At 39.7% G+C, this 13,392-nt stretch overlaps 1 long non-coding RNA gene across 1 annotated transcript; it reads right to left on the bottom strand.

Annotated features, from left to right (window-relative positions):
• Nucleotides 1-5,816: 5,816 nt before the first annotated feature.
• Nucleotides 5,817-12,893, bottom strand: LOC148148984 (uncharacterized). Its single transcript, XR_015758305.1, has 4 exons — nucleotides 12,767-12,893; nucleotides 11,087-11,330; nucleotides 9,948-10,000; nucleotides 5,817-6,018 (listed from the first exon to the last, which is right to left on the bottom strand). It is a non-coding gene; the product is annotated as an uncharacterized LOC148148984 (long non-coding RNA).
• Nucleotides 12,894-13,392: the final 499 nt, after the last annotated feature.

The raw sequence follows: 13,392 nt of genomic DNA, 5'->3' as shown, positions 1-13,392 counted from the left end.
CACTCATAGACATGCCCTAATCATTGTTTTTAGAATCTAGTGGGACCATGATTGTGCCCTGCAAATGATATGCTAAAGATTTCTGCTGGGTTGCACCTAGACTGCCCTTGACTTCCTGAAATGTTTTGGACATGTTATTTAAGTACTTGATATGTGGTAACAGCCTCTTACTAATAGGTAGCCACTTCTTGGTTTTGGGAAGGCATACCACACAGTCCACTAACACTTTGTTGGAAGTGGACAGGTTTTATTGCAGAGTGGAATTTTTTCACAATCTGACCAGTACACCAGGTTCTGCAAAACCTTACTTTGAAGCAGTAGCCCCAGTGAAAGTGCTGGTTGATGTGTAGGTGTTTTTTGTGTATATTGACATACCTAGCCATCAGAACCTCATTGGCTAGCTGAAATATTGCACTATATTACTCACAGTATCACTATCTCATTGATTATCATGTGCTCCTCATTTGCAGGTCTGTGAGAGGCTCTCATCACCTCATCAGCACTTCATTTTTCATGTATTGTCATTCAGGGACTGTTCCTGTCTCAGCTTCACTATGAGCAGTCTAAGCTGGTAGTTTTTAACAGTGAGTCAGCTTGATGGGTTGCATCAAGGAAATTTAATATTTTACCTAATTACAGTCTTACAGACTTCAGTTTGCAGTGCAACCTCAGCCTCCACTGTCTGAATACAGACCACACAGTTAGGGAAAACCAGGTACTTTCTTCAGCAGCTGTTCTGTTTACCTGGCTTCATAGAATCCCGACTGTGCAGAAAGAGGCCATTTGCCACAATGAGTCTGCATTAACCCCTAAAGAGCATCCTATTCAAGCCCACTCCCCCTATCCCTGTAACCCAACATTTATTATGACTAATCCACCTAACCTGCATATGGACACTACAGCGTAATTTAAAATGGCCAATGCACCTAACATGCACATCTTTGGACTATGGGAGGAAACCAGAGCATGCAGGCAAAACATACACAGGACAATGTACAAACTCCATACAGGCAGTTAACCAAGCCTGGAATTGAACCCAACTGAAGAAGGGTTCATGCCCGAAATGTCAATTCTCCTGCTCCTTGGATGCTGCCTGACCTGCTACGCTTTTCCAGCAACACATTTTCAGCTCTGACCTCCAGCATCTGCAGTCCTCACTTTCTCCTATTGAACCCAACTGTCAAGCATTGTGAGGCAGCATTACTAACCACTGTGCCACAATGCCATCCAGGCTCTGTCTGCTATCGCTACATGTTTCCGAGGCATAAATAACCACTTCTTATTTCAAGGTCTGTGGTGCACCTCAGAGCACCCTGAGGCACTCTTTGCCATTTTCCATAATTTGTACTGTTCTGGAAGACAGAATGTCTTCAGCAGCCACATCCAACAGCTATAGGAACACAGGGACTTGGTGAAAATTCAAAGATGTTTAGGTCAGGTGAATTGGCCATGCTAAATTGCCCGTAGTGTTCAGGAATGTGTAGGTTAGGTGCATTAGTCAGGGGTAAATGTAGAGGGGAATGGAGATCTGGTCGGGATACTCTTCGGAGGGGTCAGAATGGACTTGCTGGGCAGAAGGGTCTGTTTCCACACTGTAGGGATTCTATGATTCTGTGAAATTATGATCATGAGAGAAGCAATACTGAGCAAGCTATCTCTTTAAAAAGGGTGGGAAACAGTAAGCAGGAAACCATAGGCCAGTTGGCTGGATATAAGTTCAGGGAAAGGTGTATCAACCTTTAAAGATGTTATAACTGGTCACTTGGCAAAACTCAAGATAATCAAGAAGTGTCAGCACAGTTTTATGGAAGGGTAATCCTGTTTTACCAATTTATTGGAATTCTTTGAAAGAGTAACTCGCTGTGGATGGAAGGACCCCATTAATGTACTGCACTTGGATTTCTAGAAGGTGTTTCCCAAGGCACCATATAAAAAAATTAATTGCACAAAACAGGAACTCCTGGCACTCTGTTTGGGTGGGAGGGTAACACACTAGTATGAATAGAAGATCTGGCTGGCTGGTAGAAATCATAAAATACAAATAAATGGGATTCTTTTCTTTCTAGCACAATGCAAAGAGTAGGGTTCTGAAGAAGTTTGCACTGGGCCCTCAGTCTTAATGAGCATTCTAGGAGCAGGAAAATCTCTCCACCCTGGAGGCTTCCTACCTCTATTCCTGATGTGAGGAGCTAACATCTGGAAAATCGAATATAATGTAGGAAAATGTGAAGTTTTTCATTTAGAATCAGAGAATCATAGTGCGGAAAGAGGCCATTCAGCCCATTGAATCTTCACTTCCCCTCCAAAGAGCATCCCACCTGATCCATGTAAGTGCACATTTACCGTGGCTAATCCAGCTAGCCTGCACATCCCTGGACACTACAGGGAAAAATGAGTGTGGCCATTGCACCTAACCTACACATCTTTGGATTGTGGGAAGAATCCAGAGCATCCAGCGGGAACCTGTGCAGACATGGGGAGAGTATGCAAACTTCACACAGATCCAAGGCTGGAACTGAATCCATGTCCCTGGTGCTGTGAGGCAGCAGTGCTAACTACTTTGGCAGGAAGAATAAAAAAGCAGAATATTACTTAAATCAAGAATGACTGCAGAATTTTGAAGTGCAGAACTTTAGGTATTGTAGTGCAAAAGACACAAAAGCTTAGTATGAAGGTACAGTTCATAATAAGAAAGGTTCATGGAATGCTAGCCTTTATCGCTAGAGGAATTAAACATATAGGTAAGGATCTAATGTTTAAACAGGTCATTTGTGAGGCTACATCTCGAATACTGTGTACAATTTTGGTCTCCTTATTTAAGGAAGGATGTAAATGCATTGAAGATGATTCAGAGAAATTTTGCAAGATTGATACCTGGAATCATAGAATCCCTACAGTGTGGAAGCAGTCCATTTGGCCCAACCAGTCTACACCGACACTCTGAAGAGTAACCCAGCCAGGCCCATTCCCCTACCCTACACTTCCCCTGCCTAATACACCTACCCTACACATCCCTGAACACTATGGGCAATTTCAAATGGCCAATTCATCTAACCTGGACATCCTTGGAAGAGGAAACCGAAGCACCTCGAGGAAACCCATGCAGACACAGGGAGAATGTGCAAACTCCATACAGACAATCGCCCGAGGCTGGAATCAAACCCAAGTCAGCAGTGCTAACCACTGAGCCACCATGCTGCCGTGTCTATTGAGATAGTTGATGCATTGGTTTTAAGTTTCCATACCAAATTTGCTTGTGGAATGGTCCCATCGATTGGAAAGTTGTGAATATAACTTTTATTGTATTCAGAATGGGAGAGAGAAATAAAAACAAGAAAGAACAAGCCTGTTAGCTTAATGTCTGTCGTGGGAAAAATGTTAGAGTCTGCTTTATAGCAGGATGCTTGAATAAGTTCTATGCTTGGCAGATTCAGCGTGGTGTTATTTGACCAGTTTTAAGTGTTATTTGGAGTAAATAACAATGGTTTGAACAGGTTGTGTGTTGAGGAAAGGTTAGACAGGCTCAGCATGTTTTCATTTGAGTTTAAAAGATTCTGTGGTGATTTGATTGATGTTAATAAGATCTTGAATAGTCTTAACAAAATGGACATGAAAAGAATTCTAACTGTTTTGGTTGAGTTCTGAACTGCGACACTATGCCAAGACAGAATTAAGAAGGGCTGGTTGACTTTGGAACTCTCAGCCTCAGAAGACAATGGAGGTGCAGGTCACTGAATATTTTTAAGGCGTAAGAGGACAGGTTCTTATTAGGCAAGGGAGTCAGAGATAATTGAAGATAGATGGGAATGTGGCATTTGGAACATAAACAGACCTGTCATGATCCTATTAACTGACAGAGCAGGCTCAAAGGACCAAATGATCTAGTTCTATTCCCTAATTCGTATGTTGATATGTGCTGCAGGGAAGATGGAATTCCTATTTAGAAAGCAGAGGCTGACTTTTAATCATGATGAGATTCTAGCTTTGAAAGGACTTGGGTTGTTTACTGAAATGTGCAGCTAATCAGCACAAATTTGGCACTGGGCAGCACTCTACTGTTATTTAAATGAATAGGCAGCCTGAATTTGCAGCTGCTAATGTTAAAAGAAAAAAGAACTAGTTACAGAACAACCTTGATTATCAGAACAAGACAGATGGGGAGCATTTTGTTTGGATAACAGATTATTCGGATAACAGATAACTTTTTTATGGGACGGTGAGATCTTGTTCAGATAATCCTAACTTCGGATAATTGATGTTCAGTTAACTGAGGTTATTCTGTACTTGCGCAATGCAATGTCCGCGCTTATTTTCAAATCTTATTCAACTTTTAATACAGGGGAGTTATCCCTTTTGATGTTAAACTGGTCTGTTTTGTTGAAATTCTTCACTTTACTCTTATTCTTAGATCTTCATCAGAGGAAATAAATAGCTTTTCTCTATCTATATTTCATTAAATTTCAAAACTTTTAATTATAAGTATATGAATACGAAATATTTGGAGGGATATAGGCTAATCACAAGCAGGTGGGACTAGTTTAGTTTACAATCAGCAAGGAATGATTGGAGTGAAGGTGTTTTTCCATGCAGTATGACTCTACGACTTTAGTGCTGACTCAGTGTGATCCTACCTGCACGCTCATAGTATCCCTGCCTTGCATTGGTTTGCCTTGCCTTTTTGCACTGTGCCTCCTTAGCCAGACATACAAGGCTTATAGTACTTGTGTCTTTCCTGTTGTTTAGTACAGACACAAGGCTCATACAAAGACTGCTTTCACTCCAGTTTACTGACTCTCATATTGACAGATATCATACCTGCTCAAAAGTCAACATCTGACTTTAGGTTAACTGCAAGCTCAATTTAGATGTTATTTTGATGGAGAAGGCAAGACGGATTTGTTGACCTGGAGTAGCTGGACAGTTCTACATTTCTTATACATCATTGCCGCTGGGTTCCTCAGCTAGCTAAAGGGAACTGCTGGTGTGGTAGTAATGTTACTGGCGAAGTAATCCAGAACCCCATGGCAACATTTTTGGGATATGGGTTCAAGTCGCACTTAGGCAGCTAGTGAAATTTGAATTCAATGAAAGGCTAGACTCATGGTGACCATATTGTAAAAATACATCTGGCTCATTAATGTCTGTCATCCTTATGATCTAGCCGGCATGTAACTGAAGATTCACAACAACATGGTTGATTCTTAACTGCCTCAAGGTAATTAGGGTGGGCAATGAATATTGGCCTGGCCAGTGATGTTCACATCTCATTAATGAATAATAAAACAAGCACACGTACCGGTGTCATACTTGAAGTTAATGTCATCTCCTGATACTTCACCAGTCACCAGAATATATACTGGTACTGCAGTACACTTAGAATTGCAGAATCATAAAATCCCTACAGTGTGGAAGCAGGCCATGTAGCCTGTCAATTCCACACTAAAGGTCTGAAGAGCATCCCACCCTGACCCGTACCCCCACCCCTCAATCATATCCCTGGAACCCCACATTTTTACATCCCTGGACACTATGGGCAATTTAGCATGGCAAATCCACCTTACCTGCACATCTTTGGACTGTGGGAGGAAACCAAAGCACCCAGAGAAAACCCACTGAAACACAGGGAGAATGTGCAAATTCCACACAGTTGTCCAAGGGTGGTGTCTTAAATATCATTACTTAATGGATTCAATGGTTTTAATAAGTGCAGTCATATTGTTTTAACCATAGCACTATCAAGCTAAAACTTGACTTCAGTGTGTGTGTTTCTAAAAATGCAATCTTTATTAATAAAATAAATGCAGAGGAGATATAAGTTTAGGTTTACATCGTATTTCTAAATAATGAAACAAAGTTGCCAAACTGACACTAAACATTTTTGACTGATGAATACATTTGAAAATGTCTAAAAGTAGTATTTAAAAATTCATCTTGAACAAATTTTGTATATGAGCTAGAATAGGTGGAGATGTTCCATTCAGCTCATTGAAGTGCAAGGATTTTGGAATTATTATGATTCTGCAAAAGATGAAAATAGAAATATATACATTATACAAGTGACATTCAGAATCAGTAACATATAAAATGCAGGACACTGAGTTTAGTAATACAGTGGGATGAGAATTCCCCTGGTCATTACATGCAGTAATACCTTAACTGGATTGGGAAAGTTCATCTCTAGTGAAATCAGAAAGATGTCTATAAAAACATTCTGCCAAACAGGAAACCTTCATGAAAACATTGATTGTGTTGCTAAAACATAGTGAGGGGAAGAATATTTAGACTTGTGTGAAAATACTTTTTTTAAAAAGCTAATTATTTAAAAGTAATGTTGGTTAGGGATAAACATTTTTGCAGTTTGTAAATTGATGCAGTGGAAAATCTGCCCCCTTTCCAGAGCAATGTCACAGTAAGCTTGGGTCTGGATAAGATTTTACAGTATCTGGTTTCAAAGAAGAACTATTAGCTGCTTAAATAAGCTCACTTATGAAGGTGGAATTCGTCATGGAAAGGGAATTCCAAGGCAACGCTTTCCCGATTTCTATCTGGAGATCTGCTTTGTTTGGTAAGAATAGGGTGTAATTAATAATCTACTTTGTTAATATGATGTTTTTTGTTGGAATAATTTTTTATAACAACTCTTCATTTCTATCAAAGCTTCGTATTAAAGTATTAGGGTGCATTTATACCAATTCTTTATAAGTATCTTCAGTACTTCAAAAAAGAAAGACCTATCTTTGTAAAGTCTTTCATTCTTTGATGTGATGCCCAGTTCACATACTGAGAAATTGAATGGTTAGGGGAGTGGGGTAAAGCACTATAGTAATGTTTCAGTATTAAAGTTATTGATATCAGTTGGCATAAAAAGAGTCATGTGGTGCTGCCAATGCAACATACTCGGGTATCCAAATATAAATTCATTTCAGCTTATAGACAAAGAAAAACACAAGGACTGTTAGTTTAATTATCTAACAGATCAAGGAAATGAATTGGTGTTATGTAGACATCAACTGAGGAATGAAGGAAATTTTGCAAGGATACCATTGGCAACTTGGGCACAAATTGTGCTTAAAATTGCATTGGTTTTCAAAAGTGAAGGTTTGTTTCAAAGTCCTAATCACACTCATCTCCTTACTAACAAATGTAAAGCCTTCCATGAACTGGAAAATTTAGCTAACGTAATGGAATGCACTTTTTCATGTTGCATTCCTATCTTCCTCTCTTCAAGAAGCTCAATCAGGGTTTCAACATCAATCTCAACATCTAAATGATCATCCGCCACCATTCCTGTCCCCTTCAGAATGATACAATTATGAAATACAACTTCGCTTTTAGCACAGCATTCCGAAGAGACTGTTTACTGTGATACACTGTTCCTGAAGAAGGGCTTATGCCCGAAACGTTGATTCTCCTGTTCCTTTGATGCTGCCTGACCAGCTGCGCTTTTCCAGCAACACATTTTTAAACTCTGATCTCCAGCATCTGCAGTCCTCACTTTCTCCTACACTGTTCCACTCCTCAGTCACTTTGTGGATAATTTTTGGCATCACATTCAGGCACTAAAAATCTACTTGATCTATCTGGTGAAGGTGAGCTCCTGAGCTGGAACGTTAGTTTAGCCGATGTTTCACAAAAGAGGACATATTTACATGTTAGGAATAGCTGCCTGGAAGCTACTAAAGGGGTGATTGCTACCTAAACCGACTGCAGGCCAGCTTGGTGGCTAGGACTGATATTAATATCTCTCGTAAGAGTGACTAGCTGTTTGGGAATAAACAAAGTAGTGATATGAATTTCAAGTATTTCTGAAAAAAAATTACCATTTCATGTGCCTTTGTATTTGAGACTGTGAAGATAACCTTTGGAACACATTAGGGGATTTGTTTTGGTGCAGTTTGTAAGAGTTCACCAATACTCAAGCAAATTCTCTTCACCTAAAAAGAGAAAGCATTGGGCTGCTTTGCCTTTTGTAGACACTTTACAAAAATGACCTGAAGAAGCAGATTGCTTGGCCAGGGACATTTTCTAGGAGAATCTTTGGAGAGGAATGGAAGGACAATATGAGACCAGGCAGAATACCACAAGCTGCATTAGGAGATAGAAATAGAATGGTGAGATGTCACCCTTTAATTGTGTGGAATATGATGTACATCCTCCTCTCGACCTGTTCTGTCAGTGACATGTCTGAGGAATCGCGTGGCCCCCCGCAGCCTCTGTGTGCCAGCAAACCTACTTCTTACAAATGTTTTAAAATATCTTCTTTAAATTAAGTTGAAACAGAAGTTTTGGAAAAGGAAATGATGAGGTCATATTAAACATCTCCATCTGAAGACAATCAAAAGGAAGAAATTTAAACAGAATATTACTAAAATCAAGTGAATGATTTTACAAATTTACACATTAACTCAAAAAAGGGATGGCTGTTTTCTGAGACAAATAAAGACAAAGGAACTATTGCTGTGAAGAGCAGAAAAGGAAAGTTGTGTTACTAACCAGACAGGATACTTGGGTAAGCATCATGCTAGATCTTGCTGGTAGAGATTGGATCTGGAAGATGAATTGATTTTTGAAAGACACTGAAAGTTTCAACCTGCCATAAGAGGGATTGTAAGCCTGTTGTAGAGCCCAGAGTAATTTTGGATTTGAACATGTGGTCTAGACTTACCAGGAGTACAGAAGTCAATAAAAGGGGTTATAAGGGATACCTTAGGAGTGTTATTTAATTAATGCAAAACTACCTTTTCTTTAGTTTGGTTCATTAGTTGCCTGTGTTTTGTGATTTATCTATTTTTACCTTAGATTGTATGCAACAGTAAGAGTCTATGAATTCTTCTTCTTTACTAATTCGTAGGCTGGGAAAATTATCATTTTTATTTTGTTTTGAGGTTATCAGTTTCTAAGGCGATCATAATCTAAGGGGCATCTTGTGGTATTGTATCCAGAAACTGTAAATAAATACATTGGGATTTACCTAAGTTTAAACAAACAAGGTTTCATATTTGCATTTATTTTTGTTTTAATAATGAATAGTTAACAAGGCTACTTTCAATGCTGAGGCATTTCTACCAACTGCCATGGGACAATGAATTCAGGTCCTTAAAGCATTAGCCTGACTCTTTGGCTTACTAGTGTAGCAACATTACCGCAACATCTCCCCACAAATGTGCATAACGGAACTTTAAACCAAAAACAATGAAATTGACTTAAAATACATTTTACCTCATCTATTATGCATACAATTAACAGTGTCAAAGACCAATAGTTTGACCCTTAATCTATTCCCAAGTTCCTTCACCCCAGTACTGGTAGTTTGCCTCCAACTGACTACTTCTGAAAGGTTGGATTATGATTAAATGGAAAGCAATGTTGAGAATGTTTTTGTATGTTCTCATGTTATTTTTGTTTTAGAATTGCTTTTCTGTTGATCAGGGTAGCACAGATGAATTTCTTTCCTCTCACTATTAAAGCAGGCATCTTCTTTCCTATCACCCTAAGATTTACGTCGGCACTCTTCAATCTTCCTCACAGTTCAAGCTCCATCCTTCTTTTCTGCCATTACCTTAGTCTGTGCCAGCAAACTACTCACCTTTCCACCCAGAACATGCTGGAAATCTGTTTCATGCTGGCACTATCACAACCTCCCAAACTCTTCTTTTTCCCTCAAGTCATGCTGGCAAACTTGCCTTCTCATTTTATAGTTAATGCTGAAGCTGGTTCTGTTTGCCTCTTTCATGCTGATGCCCTTCTGATCCACTCAATGCCTCTCTGGTTTTCTTCTTCTATATGCCAGTCCTACTCCTACCAGTAACAGTCCTGACTCATTTTCCTTTTTAACTTAAATTGGATCTGCTCTTACATATATATTATATAATTTGCTGCTGCTTCTTCAAGAAATTGAATACGAAGGATTATAGTTACTTATTTTGCAAAAATTATTGTGACATCACCTGTTGACAGTGCACCATCCTATTCAGTCTCTTAGAGCGACAACAGGTAAGAGCTGAAAGGGAATGGAACCAGTTATGATTTTCAAGCACAATAATGAACAAACAGAAACATTGCTGCTCGTATGAAACACAGCTGGTTGGTGTATATGGGCACACGGCCTTACTGAACTCAGCAAAAGACAAGCACTGCCTCACTATGAGGTGGGTTGGTGGGGTGAAGGGAGTGAGAGTTGCAGAATTTGGGAGAAAGTACTGGAAAATTTCTTTTATGGAACACAGTTATTTTGTTCACCAAAGCTGGGGAGCAAGATGCCTGCTTTCCTTTTGACCACTGTAGCAAGAAGCCTGCTTTCCTTTTGACCACTGTAAGGAGCACAGTCAATAACATCAGCAAGGTGAGAAAATGGCTGAGTGAGTTGTTTCATTAAGGGGAAATCATGTCTGATAAATTTAGTAGAATTCTTTGAGGAGTTAAGAAGCAGGATAGATAAAGAGGAAACAATGAATGTAATATATTTGGATTTACAGAAAGCACTTGATAAGATACACACATAATCAGGTTTAAGCCCTTAGTTTTGGAGATAGTATATTAGGAGCACCTTGACAAGATAGATGTGGAGAGATTATTTCTCCTTGTGGGAGAGTCTAGGACCAGACCCATATTATCTTAGAATAAGGGGTTGCATAAAAGACAGAGAAGAGGAGGAATTTTCTCTCTTAGAAGGTAGTGAATCTGTGGAATTCTTTACTGGAAAGATCTGTTGAGATTGGGCTGTTAGATATATACAAGGCTGAGATAGACAGATTTTTAATTAGTAAGGAAATCAAAGGTTATAGGGAAAAAGCGAGATAATGGATTTGAGGATTCAGATGAGATATGGTCTAATTGAACAGTGAAGCAGACTCAATGTGTTGATTGGCCTACTTCTGTTTCTAGGTATTAAGGCCTCAGATCTTACAGTTGGAGTGTGTTTCGGATTGTTTAGAAGGAAGAAAGACTGGAAATACACTGGAAAAACAGAAAGCATATTCTGTCAACAAACATGTCCCACAATTTGAAGAATAATTTCCCAGTTCCTGGACTGTTAACATCATAACAAATTAAACAGAAACAAAAAAACAAAAATCATTTGACTCACCATTGTCAATGAACATGAAAATAAAATACATTTAAATATCATTCAACAGATGATGTTTCCTCTAAAATCAATCGCTGGGATATTGATTCCTGCCTTGCCAAGAGAACCTTTTCAAAATGCTCCTTCATCTTTGGAAATTGTTCCAATGTTGCATTAAAATCTTCCTTTGAAATGGTATAGAATTTACAAGGTGTAAGAGCTGTCACAGTGACTTCCCTTTTTTCATCTGTTAGGATACTCATTTCTACAAGAGAAAAGAAAATAATTTGAAATCTTTGATCCAAAAACTCAGTTAATGTTCTAGGAATCTGCATTCAATTCCCACCATGGGAGATGGTGGATTTGGAATTCAATAAAAATATCTGAAATTAAGAATCTACTGATGACTATAAACTATTGTTAGATGTCCAGGAAAAACTAATTGGAAGGAAATCTGCTATCCTCACGTGGACTCCTACATGTGACTCCAGACCCAGAGCAATGTGGTTGACTCTCAATTGCCCTCTGAAATGGCCTAGTAAGCCATTCAGCAAATTGTGACAATTCTCAATGAAGAAATAAGACTGGACAGACCACTTGGCATCAACCTAGGCATCAGAAAAGACAACAGCAGAAGCAGTCCTGTTCACACTGCAAAGTCCTCTTTATTAACATCCAGGGTGTAATGATAAAACTGGTAGTGGTGTCACACAAACTAGTCAAGCAACATCCTGATACAATCATATTCATGGAATTGTATCTTACAGAGAGTCTCAGACGCCCACCATCAGACGCCCACCAAAGTCAGGGCAGATCTGGCAGAGTGGTTTTCCATCAGGAGGGAGTCCTCAACATTGACTCCAGACCATGTGAAGTTTCATGGCTTCAGGTTAAACATGGACAAAGAAACCTCCTGCTGATTACTACATACCATCCTGCCTTGGCAGATGAATCAGTAATCCTCAATGTAGAACAACACTTGGAAGAAGCATTGGCAAGGGCACACAATGCACTCTGGGTGGGGAATTTCCATTTTCTCCACTAAGAGTGGCTCGGCAGCAGCACTGCTGATTGAGCTGGTCGTGTTCCAGTGGACATAACTGCTAGACTAGGTCTGACAGATGTATCTGTCCATGACAGCATAAGTAAGAGTGACTACCAGACAGTCTTTGTGAAGATGAAGCCCCACCTTCACATTGAGAATAATTTCCATTGTGTTGTGTGGCATTATCACGGTGCTGTATGGGACAGACTTTGAACAGATCTAGCAGCTCAAGTCTGGGCATCCATGAGACACAGTGGGCCCTCAGTAGCAATAGACTTGTACTCCAGCACATAGTGATCTCATGGGCCAGCATATTCCTTACTCAACCATTACCATCAAGCCAGGGATCAACTCTGGTCAATACAGAGTGTAGGAAGGCATGTCAGCAATGGGACCTGACATACCTAAAAATAAGGTGAAACTACTGTAGAGAATTACTTGCATGCTAAACAGCAAAAACACACAAGCGATAGGCAGAGCTAAGTGATTCCACAACCAATGGATGAGGGTGAAACTGTGCAGACCTTCCACATCCAGTCATGAATGATGGTGGACATTAAACAACTCACTGGAGGAGAAGGCTTCACAAATAACCCTATCTTCAAAGAAGTAAGAGCCTAACACATCACTGCAAAAGGTAAAACTGAAACATTTACAGCAATCTTCAACGACAAGTGCCAAGTAGTCTCCGGCATTATAGATCCAGTCTTCAGTCAGTCAATTTCATTCACTCCACATGATATGAAGAAACCGTTGGAGGCACTGAATACTGCAAAGGTTGTAGCCCTGGCAACAATTCCTGCAAAGTACAGGAGACTTGTGTTTTACAACTTGCCAAGATGTTCCATACAGTAACAACACTGGCACCTAGCCAACAATATAAAAAATTGCCTATGCATGTACTAAACACAAAAAGCAGGACAAATCCAAACCAGCCAATTACTAACCCATCAGTCTATATTCAATCACTAAAGTGATGGAAGATGTCAACAACAGCACCTGCTCAGTTATAATCTGCTCAGTGTTGTTAGCTTGGGTTTGGCCAGGGCCAGTCAGCTCCTGAGCTCATTACAGCCTTGGTTCAAACATGAACAAAACAGCTGAATTCCAGAAATGAGTAGAGAGTGGCAGCCATTGACATCAAGGCTGCATTTGATTAAGTGTTGTATCAGGGAGCTCCAGCAAAACTGGTATCTATGGGAATTAGAGGACAAATTCTCTGTTAATTGGAGTCATACTTGGCACATAGGAAGATGGTTTAGGTTCAGGATATCTCTGCAGG

This window comes from Chiloscyllium plagiosum, unplaced genomic scaffold (assembly GCF_037043375.1).
Source record: "Chiloscyllium plagiosum isolate Xiang-an unplaced genomic scaffold, Cpla_swu_hap1 HiC_scaffold_10, whole genome shotgun sequence".
Taxonomy (NCBI): Eukaryota; Metazoa; Chordata; class Chondrichthyes; order Orectolobiformes; family Hemiscylliidae; genus Chiloscyllium; species Chiloscyllium plagiosum.
The sequence above is the reverse complement of the archived record's forward strand: the minus strand, read 5'-3'. Positions and strand labels throughout refer to the sequence as shown.